This window comes from Polypterus senegalus, unplaced genomic scaffold (assembly GCF_016835505.1).
Source record: "Polypterus senegalus isolate Bchr_013 unplaced genomic scaffold, ASM1683550v1 scaffold_119, whole genome shotgun sequence".
NCBI classification, from domain to species: Eukaryota; Metazoa; Chordata; class Cladistia; order Polypteriformes; family Polypteridae; genus Polypterus; species Polypterus senegalus.
Window position 1 is genome coordinate 545,679 of NW_024383076.1, and position 16,884 is coordinate 562,562.

General features: G+C 41.9%; 1 long non-coding RNA gene across 1 annotated transcript in view; it reads right to left on the bottom strand.

Annotated features, from left to right (window-relative positions):
* LOC120521311 overlaps positions 1–16,441 on the bottom strand; it is a 35,544-nt gene extending 19,103 nt beyond the window's left edge. Inside the window, exons 1-2 of the long non-coding RNA XR_005632093.1 lie at positions 16,396–16,441; positions 3,383–3,700 (exon numbers count right to left, since the gene is read on the bottom strand). This is a non-coding gene — a long non-coding RNA (uncharacterized LOC120521311). The remainder of the gene's footprint in view (positions 1–3,382; positions 3,701–16,395) is intronic.
* Between the last annotated feature and the right edge of the window lie 443 nt (positions 16,442–16,884).

Consider the following 16,884-nt stretch of genomic DNA (forward strand, 5'->3'; position numbering starts at 1 on the left):
ATAAACACAAAATGCAGTTTTAAATGATGGTTTTATTATTTAGGGAGAAAAAAAATCCAAACCTACATGGCCCTGTGTGAAAAAGTAATTGCCCCCTTGTTCAAAAATAACCTAACTGTGGTGTATCACACCTGAGTTCAATTTCCGTTGCCACCCCAGGCCTGATTACTGCCACACCTGTTTCAATCAAGAAATCACTTCAATAGGAGCTGCCTGACACAGAGAAGTAGACCAAAAGCACCTCAAAAGCTAGACATCATGCCAAGGTCCAAAGAAATTCAGGAACAAATGAGAACAGAAGTAATTGAGATCTATCAGTCTGGTAAAGGTTATAAAGCCATTTCAAAAGCTTTGGGACTCCAGCGAACCACAGTGAGAGCCATTATCCACAAATGGCAAAAACATGGAACAGTGGTGAACCTTCCCAGGAGTGGCCGGCCGACCAAAAATACCCCAAGAGCGCAGAGACGACTCATCCGAGAGGTCACAAAAGACCCCAGGACAACGTCTAAAGAACTGCAGGCCTCACTTGCCTCAATTAAGGTCAGTGTTCACGACTCCACCATAAGAAAGAGACTGGCCTGCAAAAACGGCCTGCATGGCAGATTTCCAAGACGCAAACCACTTTTAAGCAAAAAGAACATCAGGGCTCGTCTCAATTTTGCTAAGAAACATCTCAATGATTGCCAAGACTTTTGGGAAAATACCTTGTGGACTGATGAGACAAAAGTTGAACTTTTGGAAGGCAAATGTCCCGTTACATCTGGCGTAAAAGGAACACAGCATTTCAGAAAAGAACATCATACCAACAGTAAAATATGGTGGTGGTAGTGTGATGGTCTGGGGTTGTTTTGCTGCTTCAGGACCTGGAAGGCTTGCTGTGATAGATGGAACCATGAATTCTACTGTCTACCAAAAATCTTGAAGGAGAATGTCCGGCCATCTGTTCGTCAACTCAAGCTGAAGCGATCTTGAGTGCTGCAACAGGACAATGACCCAAAACACACCATATGATAGTATTTTAAGATTAACAGAGTGCCGTGTCCACACAGACGGTCATCTAGAAGGGTGTCACATGGAATTTCCAGCCTCTGCATTAACACCTGCTTTTGTGATTTCTTCAAGGACATATTCTGTGAACACATGGTGCTCAGTCAGTCTTAAACTGCTAACAACTTCTTCTTTGTTGTAACCATTTTGAAACAACTGAGCTTTCCAACATATTGTGTATCCATCCCAAAATAGCATCAAGTACGTTTTCCATCTTTTAAGTGCCTCCACGTTAGTTGGAATGGACGTAGTGCTATCAAGTCTTTAGCAGCCTACCACCTAAGATTAGGGAAATGTATTTAACAGTAAACAATTAACCAATAGGAACAGGTTCAGCTGGGCTGCCTTTGTCTTGACTGACATGTGATGAAACTATCATGAAAGCCGGTATTTTGACATAAAGAGTGCTTCTATTAAATGAGCCATTTGGAAATGGAAAAGTCATGTTGTGAAATAACAACGGTCTTTAAAAAGACCTTTCTGAACTGTATTAATAATAAAATAAATGACTTTTTATAAAAAATAGCTAATTTTATTTAATTTTGTATTTTTTCACAATTTATTGACATTTATACTGTATATATTAGTGTACTTTTTCATGTGATTATTTCATATTTGCCATTTTATTTATTTCATTATGATACAAATGATATTCCATAGCAACCCTGAGCTAAAATCACGTAAATTAGTTTTTCCCCACATCAAGCAACCTTCAATACCCAAGAAAGACTGGAATAGCCTATTGATGTTTGTCAGCCATTCTGGCCTGAGGTCTTCTGGATCTGACTCTACAAGCTTCACACAGCAATCTTTGGAGATTTTCTGCCATTCTCCTCTGTAGATCCACTCAAGCTCTGCCAGGTAGGATGGAGATTGTCAGCTAGACAGCTACTTTCAGTTCTTCAGTTCAGTTTTAAGAGATGTTCAATTAGGTTCAAGCCCAGCATTGGGCTTAGTAACTCAGTTGTCCATAAACCATTCCTGTGTATTTGTTTTGCTTTGAACCATGGTCCAGAGCACTTTGTATGAAGTTTTCATTGAGCATATCTCCATACTTTGTTCTGTTCAGCTTTCCTCAAACATGACTAGTCTCCTAGTTCCCATCATGCTTCACCACTGGAATAGGATTCTGCAAGTTATTGTTATTTCCACCAGCCATGATGCTAATCTTCATCAAATCAAAGAATCTTCTTACTCACAGCCAGAGAGTCCTTACCTGTGTCTTTTACTTAAAAAAGATTTCTGTTTTGCCACTCTATGATAAAGCACAGACCAGTAGAATGCTGCAGTGATGGCTGTCCTTCTGGAAGTTTCTCCCATCGCTACACAGGTTCTCAGGCACTCAATCAGAATGATTTTTGGATTTTGGTCACCTCACCTACCAATGTCCTTCTCTCCAGATTGTTCAGTTTGATCAAGCAGCCAGGTTTGGGAAGAGTTGGTTTGTTCTGTTTGGTTGTTCCAAACTTCTTCTAAATAAGAACTGTGGAGGCCACTCTGCTCTTGAGAACCCCATAAGAGCTGCATCCTTTCCCATATCTGTGCATCAACACAATCCTGTCAGGCAACAATTCTTTTGAAATCATGGCTTGGTTTTTGCTCAACTGTGAGATCTTCCAAAGATAGGTGTGCGCCTTACCTAATGAGTCCAAACAACTAAATTGACCATGGGTGGATTCCAAACAAGGTGTAGAAACATCTCCATGATGATCAATAGAATGGGGTACAAATAAGCCAAAGCAAAGGGTCTGAAAATTTGTGTTAACGTGATATTTCAGTTTTTTAGTTTTAATAAATGTTCAAAAACTCCTAAAATTCTGCTTTTGCTTTATTATTCTGGGGTACTGAGTGTTGATTGATTAGGGAAAGATGAATTTAAAATGATTTAAGCTTAAGGCTGCAACAAAATATGAAAAAAAATGGAGTCTGAATACCTTCTGAATCCATTGTAAGTATTCCTTGCCATGCCTCACTATCAGACATTTAGATCGCTGAACTTCTCTTAAAATACTGTAAGTATTAAAGAGTACACTTTATGGATACAGATCTGGAACATTGTAATGATGACAGAGTAGGCCACACAAAAGAACTTAGTCCAAATGCATGTCATGGGACATTGTGGAACATGTTTTTATCCATCCATCCATCCATGGTTTTTATAGATACCTTTTTCATTTACAATGCTGTTTTCTAAAGCATGTTTTCCAAAATTCATGAAAGCTTTACTTACATATATACAATACATACAAGCAAGCATTGGAGTCTGATTTCCCAACACTTACTTGTCAAATTCTGCAGCCCTTGCCTGACTGCACAGCATTGCGCTACTTACCTTTAACAGTGAGCTTGACATCCTGTGGTGGTTGACCTGGAGGCAGGTAGCACCTATAATTCCCTTCGTCTGTTTTTTGAATATTTAACAACACCAGTGAAAAATTTCCTTTAGCTATTTGTTCATTGTTTAACAAATAACGGTCTGGATATCCATGGACAATGTTGTTTTTCCCAGATGAGAACCTAACCACGGTAATATTTGGCGTCTTTTTCCATACAAAACTGACAGTTTGCACATCTAGTGGCTTTGGTGCACTGACAACACAAGGGAGGAGCACATTGTTTCCAGAAATTCCAACAATGTTTTCAGGTAGCACTTAAAAAGAAAAAGAAAGAAAAAAAAAAAAAAACAAAATTAGCTCTCTGCGCATTCTGTTTTATGAAGTAACAGCCTGTGCTACCTATCTAATCAACTCAAGTTAAAATCTAAGTAATCAACATAGACCTCAACATTAACATTTGCAGTGCACCATCTATTGGGATGTAATTTTAAATGCATGTAATAATAAAATGTACTGAATTTGTCATTCCAACAGATGGAATATATGGTAAATGGGTTATGCTATCACCTTTAAAGCAAAGTGGCATCAGAAGGTGAACACAAGCGCACACACAGACACACACATTAGTGTCATTGTAGCTTCACCAAATCCTCAAATGTTCATGTCTTTGGATGGAAAACTGAGCACACTGTGGAAACCCACTAGGAAAAACATGCAAACTCTAGACAGGGATCACAAGGAACGTGACTCCATGCAAGATTGCAGTGCTACCGCTCTGCCACCGTGCCACTCCATATGTGTAACTATTAGCAGTATTCATGATTTAAACAAAGTTAACGATTTATCTGTAAAATGTAACAAACATCGTTTAATGCATTTCATCATAAAAGTGATATCAAGTGTAGCCGCCAAAGTGTAAGGCGAGATCGAGCTCAGGTAAAACGCGTACCGAAAGAAATCTCTCAGTCCAAAAGTTTGTTTTAAAATTATTTAGTGAAAGTTAAAAGCAAATAATCCACACAAGAATAAAAAGAAAAATAGTTACACACATAGAATAAAAGGCAAAAAAAGGAAAAAATGTACCCTCTCTAAACTTAGCTTTTCTTGAGAAACTTTAGACATTTCTGTACTTAAAAGTGCATAATTTCTTCTTCTGTACTCTTTAAGCATATGGCTTCATGCTTATATAAGCACGTTATCTTTACGAGTTACTTCACACACTTAAAGAGCCCATAGGCATGGGCACGGACATGGTTTAAAACCGTATGCCCTCTATACCTTACACATGGTAAGGCTGTCTCTAACTAAAGAATAATGTTTAGTCAAAACTATTAGAAATGGCAAGAATATAACAATACAATTCTACTTACGGGGGTTTTAGGAACCTCCCATAGATTATGCTTTGTCATTTTAGAAAAATGTCTATGAATCTTATAACTAGGAAAATGGCTCTTACATCAAGTATAAATCTAAGAATTCTAAATATGCAGAGAGCTGGAATATTATAAATTTAATGTGTTCTGTGTGGTGATCTATTGCTGCTTGCTGCTGCTGTCAGGTCAGGAGGAAGCCCCAGAAGCGCGTAATGATTTAACAACTGGGTCGGATTTAAGGTGATGTTCATGGCGGTCTTAAAGAGGACATTTCGAGTTTAAAGCTGAAATTTGCACTTTAGTCACAAAATAGACATTTTCATTATGTCCTTATTTTCTTTTTCTCTGTGTGTACATTCTGATGATAATGTGAAGGTGCAAAAAAAAAAAAAAAAAACAAAAAGATGACCCAGAAGATGGTATGTGAGACTTTTAAAATGTATTGTGTCATTACTTTGGGGAATATGCAATGCTTATAAAAGCACCACAAATGCATTTGTATGTCGCCATTTTGCTTCACCACATTGAACCATTCATCAAACATAGAAGCGCGCACATCGATCCCGGAGAGTCATAAAAGCATAGCAAGAAATTCAGGCTGAAATTCAGGGTTTGAATGTGGAGTGTTATGACGATATTCCAGAAGAAGATGACATGACTGTATTTGGATAAATGTATATTGTTGTACATAAATAAATATAATAGATCCCTTGAAAATAAGCCCTAGTGCATCTTTTGGAGCAAAATTAATATAAGATCCTGTCTTACTTTCGGGGAAACACGGTATCTGTGGTTTACTGAATATCATTATGAACACTTTGATGCCACATAAAAAGAATTAAAAGCTACATTATGAGTCAAAGAAGTAAACATTCTTCCCTACCATGTGGAAAACCATAATAAATTATTTTTTTTTAAGTTTTGTTGACATGTACATTTAAATAGAAACAAGGACAAATTTGGATCTGCTTTTATTTCTCTGAAATATCCATTAACAGTCAGTGTGATTGCATTCACGCACATAACTGGATTAACATGAATAGCACGATTAAGGCAAAACCTGGTTTCTTAAAAATCTGTGTTTACATGGGCACGTAATTGTCTGGAGTGCTCTTATTGGCTGGTAGCATCCCAAATTAGATGCTCACTGGTGGCCTTGGGAGGACCCACCCATTTGGGCTCAACATAAAGGGACAAATAAGCTGCAACAAATAATTCTATGCTATGTGAAGATATTACAGGAAATAAATTTGCAATATGATACATAAACCACACACCATGAGCGAGCTTTTCAGGGTGCACACAGTATCTATGTTTATGGATTTGGCATTTCAAATTCAAAATTACCTGTCAACAGTATTGTTTAAGCAATGTTCATGGCTATCTTACATTTCTTTAGTAGTGTGCTTCATTGCCTTGTCATGTATGATTCTTGTTCATGTACGTTTCTTTCTGTCCTTGTCAGCGTGTTTGAACTGGTGGCCATGTCACCTTCTTCATACATCACACAGGGGTCTTAATTTGAGCCGTTATACAGAGGCAGGCTTTGTACTGCCTGCTTTGTTATCCACAGGTATAAAAAGAAGGACTACGGTGGGCTGGTGCCCTGCCCGGGGTTTGTTTCCTGCCTTGCCTGTGTTGGCTGGGATTGGCTCCAGCAGACCCCCCGTGACCCTGTAGTTAGGATATAGCGGGTTGGATAATTGATGGATGGATGGATAAAAAGAAGGATCACTCCAACATTTTATTACATTTGGGGAAATAAATAAGGATTTTATAAATTATGACAGATAGACAGTAAAAAACTGTATGATAAATACGTTCATATAAATATGCATTTTTGTATAAATTGAGTTTGTATTTTCTTCAAATGTCTGGATGGGTTTCTTTCAGGGGCTGTGGTTTTCTCTCACAGTTTAATGACAAGTGTGAAACATGTAGGTCAGGTGGATTAGCAAAGCTAAATTGGCCATAGTGAGAGTGTGTGTGTGTTTTCACCCTGCAATGCACTGATGTCCAGTCCAGATATCGTTCCTGCCTTGTGTCCACTTTTTGCTGGGATAGATTTCAGCTGCATTGTGACTCTACTCAGGATGAAGTGCCTTTAGAAAATGGATAGATGGGTTATTTCAGGTATTGTAAATTACTATGGGGGTATTCTTAGAATTTAATATTAAGACTGGATGAATATTTAAAAATATGAATTAAAATGTAAGTTAGAAATAATGGTTGTTTCCAAATAGTGGGAGGAGTTAAAACAGAGATGCTCAATATAAAGTTGTAGGGAAAGTAGAGAAACTAGTAGATAGTCAAAATTAATGGTTATGTGCTCTTTGCACATAAAGTTTTTTTTTTTTGTTATTTTTAATCATCTAGAGAGGGACACTGGTTTATGTAGAAGACCATAAATTGTTGGATGACCAGGGTGATCCTTGGACACCAGGCCATCACAGAAGAAAACACAAAATTAACTTAATTACAGTATTAAACATAAGATTATTGCAAAAAAATTAACAAAGAAGAAAAATAAAAATAAGCAAAAAAAGAAGATAATTAACAAAACTAAAACAAAAAGAAAAACAGATCAGGAATGAAGAAGATAAATGGGGAGGGTTACGTCAGGAAGGGCATCTGGTGTAAAATTTTACATTTTTCATATACGGACAGATGATCCGCTGTGGCAACCCCAAACGGGAGCAGCCGAAAGAAAAAGAAGACTAAGGACTTCTACCTTTCTGAAGTGATTACTGGTGTAGAAATTTATAAATGATAAGTTTGAATTCTTTCAGCACCAGTAGTGAAATCTGTGAGGTTCTTAAAGGCTTTCAGGGGCTGAAGAACAACTGAATCTTCTGTTCTAAAATATCTGAACAAAGAGATACATTATTTCTGTTGGACCTTACCTCATACAACCAAAAATATATTTGAGTTGCAGAGAATAAATGCTGTTTTTAAAAGTGATAACCAAAGGGAACCTCAAAAAACAGGCAAAGTATAAAACAAGGGAGTTAAGAGTAACATACTTAAAATAAGATGTGAACTGAAAATTATCATGATAATCAAATACAAAATCAATCAGTCAGTCAGTAATTGTCCAACCCGCTATATCCTAGCACAGGGTAACAGGAGTCTGTTGGAGCCAATCCCAGCCAGCACAGGGCGCAATGCAGGAACAAACCCCGGGTAGGGTGCCAACCCACCGCAGGACACACACACACACACACACCAAGCACACACTAGGGACAATTTAAGATCACCAATCCACCTAACCTGCATGTCTTTGGACTGTGGGAGGAAACCGGAGCACCTGGAGGAAACCCACGTAGACACGGGGAGAACATGCAAACTCCACAGAGGGAGGACATGGGAGAGGTGTCAAGGAGAGGAATGAAGAAGGTCAGAGGATAGTGGATTTTGCCAAAAGTATGGACATGGCTGTGGTGAATACATATTTTAAGAAGAGGGAGGAACATAGGGTGACATACAAGAGTGGAGGAAGATGCACACAGGTAGATTACATCCTATGCAGAAGAGTTGATCTGAAGGAGACTGAAGACTGCAAAGTGGTGGTAGGGGAAAGTGTAGTTAAGCAGCATAGGATGGTGGTCTGTAGGATGACGTTGGAGATCAATAAGAGGAAGAGAGTGAGGGCAGAGCCAATGATGAAATGGTGGAAGTTGAAAAAGGAAGACTGCAAGGTTGAGTTTAGGGTGGAGGTGAGACAGACACTGGGTGGCAGTGAAGAGTTAGCAGACAGTTGGGCAACTACAGCAGATGTAGTAAGGGTGACAGCAAGAAGGGTGCTTGGCGTGACATCTGGAAAGAGGAAGGAGAAAAGGAAACCAGGGGGTGGAATGAGGAAATACAGGAGAGTATACAGAGGAAGAGGATGGTGAAGAAGTGGGATAGTCAGAGAGATGCAGAAAGTAGGCAAGAGTACAAGGAGATAAGGTGCAAGGTGAAGAGAGAGGTGGCGAAGGCTAAAGAAAACAATAACAACAACATTTATTTATATAGCACATTTTCATACAAAAAATGTAGCTCAAAGTGCTTTACATAATGAAGAATAGAAAAATAAAAGACACAGTAAGAAAATAAAATAAGTCAACATTAATTAACATAGAATAAGAGTAAGGTCCAATGGCCAGGGTGGACAGAAAAAACAAAAACAAAAAAACTCCAGACGGCTGGAGAAAAAAATAAAATCTGTAGGGATTCCAATTAGGCTGCCCAGTCTAAAGGCGTATGAGGAGTTGTATGAGAGGTTGGACACTAAATAGGGAGAAAAGGACCTGTGGGCGAGATAGAGGGATAGAGCTGGGAAAGATCTGCAGCAGGTTAGGGTGATAAAGGATAAAGATGGATACATACTCACAAGCGAGGAGAGTATGTTGAGCAGATGGAAAGAGTACTATGAAAGGCTTATGAATGAACAGAATGAGAGAGGGAAGAGGTTGGATGATATGTACTGTAGATAGTGAATCAGGAAGTGCAACAGATTAGCAAGGAGGAAGTATGGACAGCTATGAAGAGGATGAAGAATAGAAAAGCTTTTCGTCCAGATGACATACCTGTGGAAGCATGGAGGTGTTTAGGAGAGATGGCAGTGAAATTTTTAACCATATTGTTTAATAGTGTCTTGGAAAGTGAGAGGATGCCTGAGGAGTGGAGAAGAAGTGTAATGGTGCCGATATTTAAGAATAAGGGGGATGTGCAGGACTGTAGTAACTACAGGGGGATAAAATTGATGAACCACAGCATGAATTTATTGAAAAGAGTAGTGGAAGCTCAGTTAAGAAGTGAGGTGATGATTAGTGAGCAGCAGAATGGTTTCATGCCAAGAAAGAGCACCACAGATGCAATGTTTGCTCTGCGGGTGTTGATAGAGAAGTTTAGAGAAGGACAGAAGGAGTTGCATTGCGTCTTTGTGGACCTGGAGAAAGCATATGACAGGGTGACTGGAGCAGTGGTATTGTATGAGGAAGTCAGGAGTGGCAGAGAAGTATGTAAGAGTTGTACTGGATATGTAAGAGGGAATTGTGACAGTGGTGAGGTCTGCAGTAGGAGTGACAGATGAATTCAAGGTGGAGGTGGGATTACATCAGGGATCAGCTCTGAGCCCTTTCTTATTTGCAATGGTGATAGACAGGTTGACAGACGAGATAAGACAGGAGTCCCCATGAACTATGATGTTTGCTGATGACATTGTAATCTGAAGCGATAGGGAGCAGGTCAGTAGGAACAATACAGAATACATGTGTGTAAATGAGAGGGAGGTCAGTGGAATAGTGAGGATGCAAGGAGTAGAGTTGGTGAAGGTGGATGAGTTTAAATACAGAAAAAAACAAAAACAGTACAGAGTAATGGGGATTGTGGAAGAGAGGTGAAGAAGAGGGTGCAGGCAGGGTGGCGTGGGTGGAGAAGAGTGTCAGGAGTGATTTGTGACAGACGGGTATCAGCAAGAGTGAAAGGGAAGGTCTACAGGACGGTAGTGAGACCAGCTATGTTATATGGGTTGGAGACGGTGGCACTGACCAGAAAGCAGGAGACAGAGCTGGAAGTGGCAGAGTTAAAGATGCTAAGATTTGCATTGGGTGTGACGAGGATGGACAGGATGAGGACATTAGAGGGTCAGCTCAAGTTGGACGGTTGGGAGACAAAGTCAAAGAGGCGAGATTGCTTTGGTTTGGACTTGCGCATAGGAGAGATGCTGAGTATATTGTGAGAAGGGTGCTAAGGATAGAGCTGCCAGGGAAGAGGAAAAGAGGAAGACCTAAGACAAGGTTTATGGATGTGGTGAGAGAGGACATGCTGGTGATGGGTGTGACAGAACAAGATGATGAGGACAGGAAGATATGGAAGAAGATGATCCGCTGTTGCAACCCCTAACGGGAGCAGCCGAAAGAAGGAAAAGGTGATTCCTCATTCCAGAGAGCTGGTGAAAGTCAAAATCCTATGTGTGACGTTTTGGTATAATTGTGTGCTTTCACTTTATTCACTTTCATGTTGTTATCATTGTTTCATAGAATTTGCTATATTTTTAAACTATGGAAATGATGTGATCTAATCTGGTGTTTCCCCATGTTGAGATCAAAATGAACTGGGAAAAGAAGTATTTATTAGTCATGAATATTATTTCAGTTTCTTTTCCAAAGGAGTTAAGGTAAATGAACCTTCATGGACACATCAAAGAAATAAGGCTATCCAGCCACCATAATGTCTGGCCCTGTTAGTACTGTTTCATGGTTGCAAATAGTGTCCCAGTCTGATTTTTAACTCACTGTTTATGGCCAAAATGTGTTACTTTCAGGCATCTCTAATGATCTATGAGTAAGTTATCATACTTTCGTATCTGTAGTTGATGTCCAGAAAGTTTGGCTACATAAATGTCAAGACCATTTCTGCAGTATAAAGTCAACAATGAAGTTCATAGTATGGAATTGGCTAAACTACAGATTACATAGGGTTATGGTGAAAGGAACCTTACCAGAATTAGGTGACGAGCAGATATGTTACAGATGAAATTTAAAGTAAATAATTGTAAGGTATTAAATGTAGGAAGTACAAATGTGAGATATGAATACACAAATCGAGAATGCACCTTTTGAGAAGGATTTAGGAGTCATAGTGGACTCTAAGCTATTGACTTCCAGACAGTTTTCAGAAGCCATTAAGACGACTAACAGAATGTCAGGTTATATGGCACCTTGACATGTGGAGCACGAATCACAGGAGGTTCTGCTCAAGCTTTATAACACACTGGTGAGGCATCAGTTTGGGTGCAGTTTGGGTCTCCAAGCTACTAAAAGGACAAAGCAGCTTTAGAAAAATCCAGAGAGCAACTAGCTTGAGACCAGGGCTACAGAGGATGATTTATGAGGAAAGATTAAAAGAGCTGAGCCATTAAAGGAGATGAAGAATAGACATGATTTGAAGTGTTTAACATTATGAATGGAATTAGTCCAGTGGATCGAGACAGTGACTTTAAAATGAGTTCATCAAGAACACAGGGACACAGCTGGAAATGTATTAAGGTAAATTTCACAGAAACATAAAGAAGTTTTTCTTTACACAGAGAACCACAGACACATGATATAAGGGACAAAGTAGTGTGATGGACAGGAGCACTTTAGGAACTTTCTAAACTTGACTTGATGTTATTTTGGAGGATGTTTTTAAAAGATTAGACATTTAAACACACTGCTTTTCTAATTTTAATTGTGTATATAGTTCCACTTTGTACAGTAGGTCAGCTATGCATGTGTTTTGTGTTCCTTGACTCAATTTAATTTAAATGTTTGTGCATTTCTCCAAAGATTATCATTGTAAAAATATCAGTCTCTATTCATGTAGATCCAATCCTTCACATCAGCAAGGAACTTTTTTTGGTTTACCTGTGGTTTGGAGAATTAAGCCTTTATGCTCACAGCACAAGACATACATTATGACTGGATATTGACATTGAACAGCAAGAACACTGTAAGAGTATGATACAAATTAACTCCTATTAGAACAGAATTGGACACACAAACCCATCCACCACGATAAGGTGGCGGTTCAAGGAGCTCTGTTGTCTGGGGCTTTTTTTTGGTAGGGCCAGCGAAGGCAAACTGGTCCTAGGTGAGGGATGAGACAAAGAACGATTCAACAAAACCTTCTATGAAGAACAAAAAATTTGGACAGCGTCTTCCCTCGCTCGGACGCGGGTCACCAGGGCCCCCCTCTGGAGCCAGGCCTGGAGGTAGGGCTCGAAGGCGAGCGCCTAGTGGCCAGGCCTGCACCCATGGGGCTTGGCCCGAAGAGGCAACATGGGTCCCCTTCCAATGGGCTCCTATGGGAGGGGCCAAGGAGGTTGGGTGCAGTGTGAGTTGGGTGGAGGCCGAAGGCAGGAACCTTGGCAGTCTGATCCTCGGCTACAAAAACTGGCTCTTGGGACGTGGAATGTCACCTCTTTGAAGGGGAAGGAGCCTGAGCTAGTGCGCGAGGTCGAGAGGTTCCGGCTAGATATAGTCGGGCTCACCTCTACGCACAGCTTGGACTCTGGAACCAATCTCCTTGAGAGGGGCTGGGTGGGGGAAGGGTCCTAACTGTTGTTTGTGTGTATGCACCGAACAGCAGTTTGGAGTATCCACCCTTTTTGGAGTCTCTGGAGGGGGTGCTAGAGAGCATACCTTCTGGGGAATCCCTCGTATTGCTGGGGGACTTCAATGCTCACGTGGGCAATGACAGTGAGACGTGGAAGGGCGTGATTGGGAGGAATGGCCCCCCGATCTGAGCCCGAGCGGTGTTTTGATATTGGACTTCTGTGCTCATCACGGATTGTCCATAACGAACACCATGTTCAAGCACAGGGGTGTCCATATGTGCACTTGGCACCAGGACACCCTAGGCCTCAGTTCAATGATCAACTTTGTGGTCGTGTCGTCGGACTTGTCACATGTCTTGGGCACTCGGGTGAAGAGGGGGCGGAGCTGTCAACTGATCACCACCTGGTGGTGAGTAGGCTTCGATGGTGGGGGACGATGCCGGTCAGACCTGGTAGGCCCAAACGTGTTGATAGGGTCTGCTGGGGACTTCTGGCAGAGTCACCTGACAGAAGTAGCTTCAACTCCCACCTCCGGCAGAACTTCGACCATGTCCCGAGGAAGGTGGGGGACATTGAGTGTGAATGGGCCATGTTCCGCGCCTCTATTGTTGAGGCGGCTGACCACAGCTATGGCCATCAGGTGGTCGGTGCCTGTTGTGGCGGCAATCCCTGAATCTGTTGGTGGACACCGGCGGTGAGGGATGCCGTCAAGCTGAAAAAGGAGTCCTACAGGACCCTTTTGTCCTGTGGGACTTTGGAGGCAGCTAATACGTACAGTACCAGCAGGCCAAGCGGAATGCGGCTTCTGTGGATGCTGAGGCAAAAACTCGGGCGTGTGAGGAGTTTGGGGAGTCCATGGAGAACGACTTTCGGCCAGCTTCGAGGAGATTCTGGTCCACCATCCGGCATCTCAGAAGGGGGAAGCAGTGCAGTGTCAACACTGTATATGGTGGGGATGGTGCGCTGCTGACCTCGACTCGGGATGTTGTGGGTCAGTGGGGGGAGTACTTCGAAGACCTCCTCAATCCCACTAACATGCCTTCCAATGAGGAAGCAGAGCCTGGGGACTCAGAGGTGGGCTCCCCCATCTGTGGGACTGTGGTCACCGAAGTGGTCAAAAAACTCCTTGGTGGTAGGGCCCCAGGGGTGGATGAGATACGCCTGGAGTTTCTCAAGGCTCTGGATGTTGTAGGACTGTCTTTCTTGACACATCTCTGCAACATCACATGGACATTGGGGACAGTGCCTCTGGATTGGCAGACTCGGGTGGTGGTTCCCCTCTTTAAGAAGGGGGACCAGAGGGTGTGTTCCAACTACAGAGGGATCACACTCCTCAGCCTCCCTGGAAAAGTCTATTCAGGGGTTCTGGAGAGGAGGGTCCTGGATAGTCAAACCTGGATTCAGGAGGAACAGTGTGGTTTTCGGCCCTGGTCGCGGAACAGTGGACCAGCTCTACACCCTTAGCAGAATCCTGGAGGGTGCATGGGAGTTTGCCCAACCAGTCTACATGTGTTTTGTGGACTTGGAAAAGGCGTTCGACCATGTCGCTCAGGGAATCCTGTGGTGGGTGCTCGGGGAGTATGGGGTACCGGACCCCCGATAAGGGATGTTCGATCCCTGTACAAACGGTGTCAGAGCTTGGTCCACATTGCTGGCAGTAAGTCGAACCCGTTTCCAGTGAGAGTTGGACTCCCAGGGCTGCCCTTTGTCACCATTCTGTTCATAACTTTTATGGACAGAATTTCTAGGCGCAGCCAGGGCGTTGAGGGGTCCGGTTTGTTGGACTCAGGATTGGGTCACTGCTTTTTGCAGATGATGTCCTGTTTGCTTCATGAGGCTGTGATCTTCAGCTCTCTGGATCGGTTCGCAGCTGAGTGTGAAGCGACTGGGATGGGAATCAGCACCTCCAAATCCGAGACCATGGTCCTCAGCCGGAAAAGGGTAGAGTGCCCTCTCAGGGTTGGGAGTGAGATCCTGCCCCAAGTGGAGGAGTTCAAGTATCTCGGGTCTTGTTCACGAGTGAGGGAAGAATGGAGCGTGAGATTGACAGGAGGATCGGTGCGGCATCCTCAGTGATGCAGGCTCTGCATCGGTCTGTCATGGTGATAAAGGAGCTGAGCTGTAAGGCAAAGCTCTCAATTTACCAGTCGACCTACGTTCCTACCCTCAGCTATGGTCATGAGCTATGGGTAGTGACCGAAAGAATGAGAACGAGAATAGTGAATACGGCTGAAATGAGTTTCCTCCGGAGGGTGTCTGGGCTTTCCCTTAAAGAGAGGGTGAGAAGCTCAGTCATCCGGGATGGGCTCAGAGTAGAGCCACTGCTCCTCCGCATCGAGAGGAGTCAGATGAGGTGGCTCGGGCATCTGATCAGGATGCCTCCTGGACACCTCCCTGGTGAGGTGTTCCAGGCACGTCCAACCGGGAGGAGGCCCCGAGGAAGACCCAGGACACGCTGGAGGGACTATGTCTCCTGGCTGGCCTGGGAACGCCTTGGGATTCTCCAAGCTAGAAGAAGTGGCTGGGGAGAGGGAAGTCTGGGCATCTCTGCTCAAGCTGCTGCCCCTGCAACCCGATCTCGGATAAGCGGAAGAGGATGGATGGATGGCTGGATGGATAGAACAGAATTTGAATAAAAGAGAAAAAGTGAAAATTGTGAAATGCCTTTGGATGAGAACATAAGAAATTGACAAACACAAGGAGACCATTCAGTCCATCAAGCCAATTTGTTTAGCAAATAGCTAAGCTCTATCTTCTTGCTAGTGACATTCAGTTGGCCAATTGACACAAGAAGCATGGTAGGGTCAAGGTCAAAGAAACTTTGAGGCCTACCATTTTCATCCATGCATGCGCATTATAGCAATGTGTTGGAAGCTCAGCTGATGAATTAAACTGGGGGAATAATATAGGTGAGGTGAAACTAACCTATATTCCTCTTCCAATCCTGGAATGGAGGAGGATCCCTACAAATACTACTGATGATACCTGCTCAGTCTGCTCTGGATGCCCCCCCCCTCCTCCCCCTTCTGGTCACCCTAATACAAAACAAATAACACACACTGAAGTTGACATTTATTCTAGAGACCATGACTGTTGGAGCCACACTGCTTATAGGAGCACCCTAACCAAGATTGCTAATGATCAGTGAATAAGTATTATGTTATCTTCCTTTACATTTATCTTTTAAGTTTAAAATTAGCATCATTGCAATTGAACAGGATTTTCCCTGGGGACCCCAACATTTAAACCTATACCGTTTCACTATTCTTCAGACTCTGCAAGTTCACACAAGGAAAAAAGAGTGAGTTACATGCAAAAACCTGGAACATCCATTCCAGACATGCTGAAAATAATGATACTGCATCTCTCAAAGGATATGGCAGTGCTTGGGAATTCTTCAAAAGCATGAGACTGTTTCCAAAGATAGGTCTGATTTCAACTCTCATTAGAACATGCAAAAGAAGTTAAATGCAATCTCATTTAACATCATATTGATTTTTTACCAATCTTCTGCAATTAGGACTTCTTCAGTAAAGGATAAAATTCTTACCTTGCATAATGTTCAGCGCCAATAAAAGGGTTATATGTAGATGTCTGTTAAAGGAGACAGACAAAAGATGAAAAAGTGATCACTGAAAAAGTTCACAATATTGCTAGGTAACATATTTTAAATACAACAGATGCTTCCATGCTTCTCATAGATGTTTGTGACTACAAAAGGGATCTGGAAATAACCATTTTATTATGTATTCCTGTTTCTATTTGTTTCGAGTTAACAATATGTTCTCAGTTTGATTGTGTGAGCTCTCACATAAATACAGAAGTAAACTGAAACAAAACTAATCATTAGGCACCAATGGTTTACTGTGATTTGGTATTTTATGAGGAACCCACACATGAAACCACATTTCAGTTTAAAATACAATTCTGTGTGGCAAATGCATATACTTTATACTATGTTTGTAAAGAAACACACAGCCACAGATGGATGCTCAGAAAAAGGTGTCTGATCTTCAACACCATGTCTGGACAGCACAAT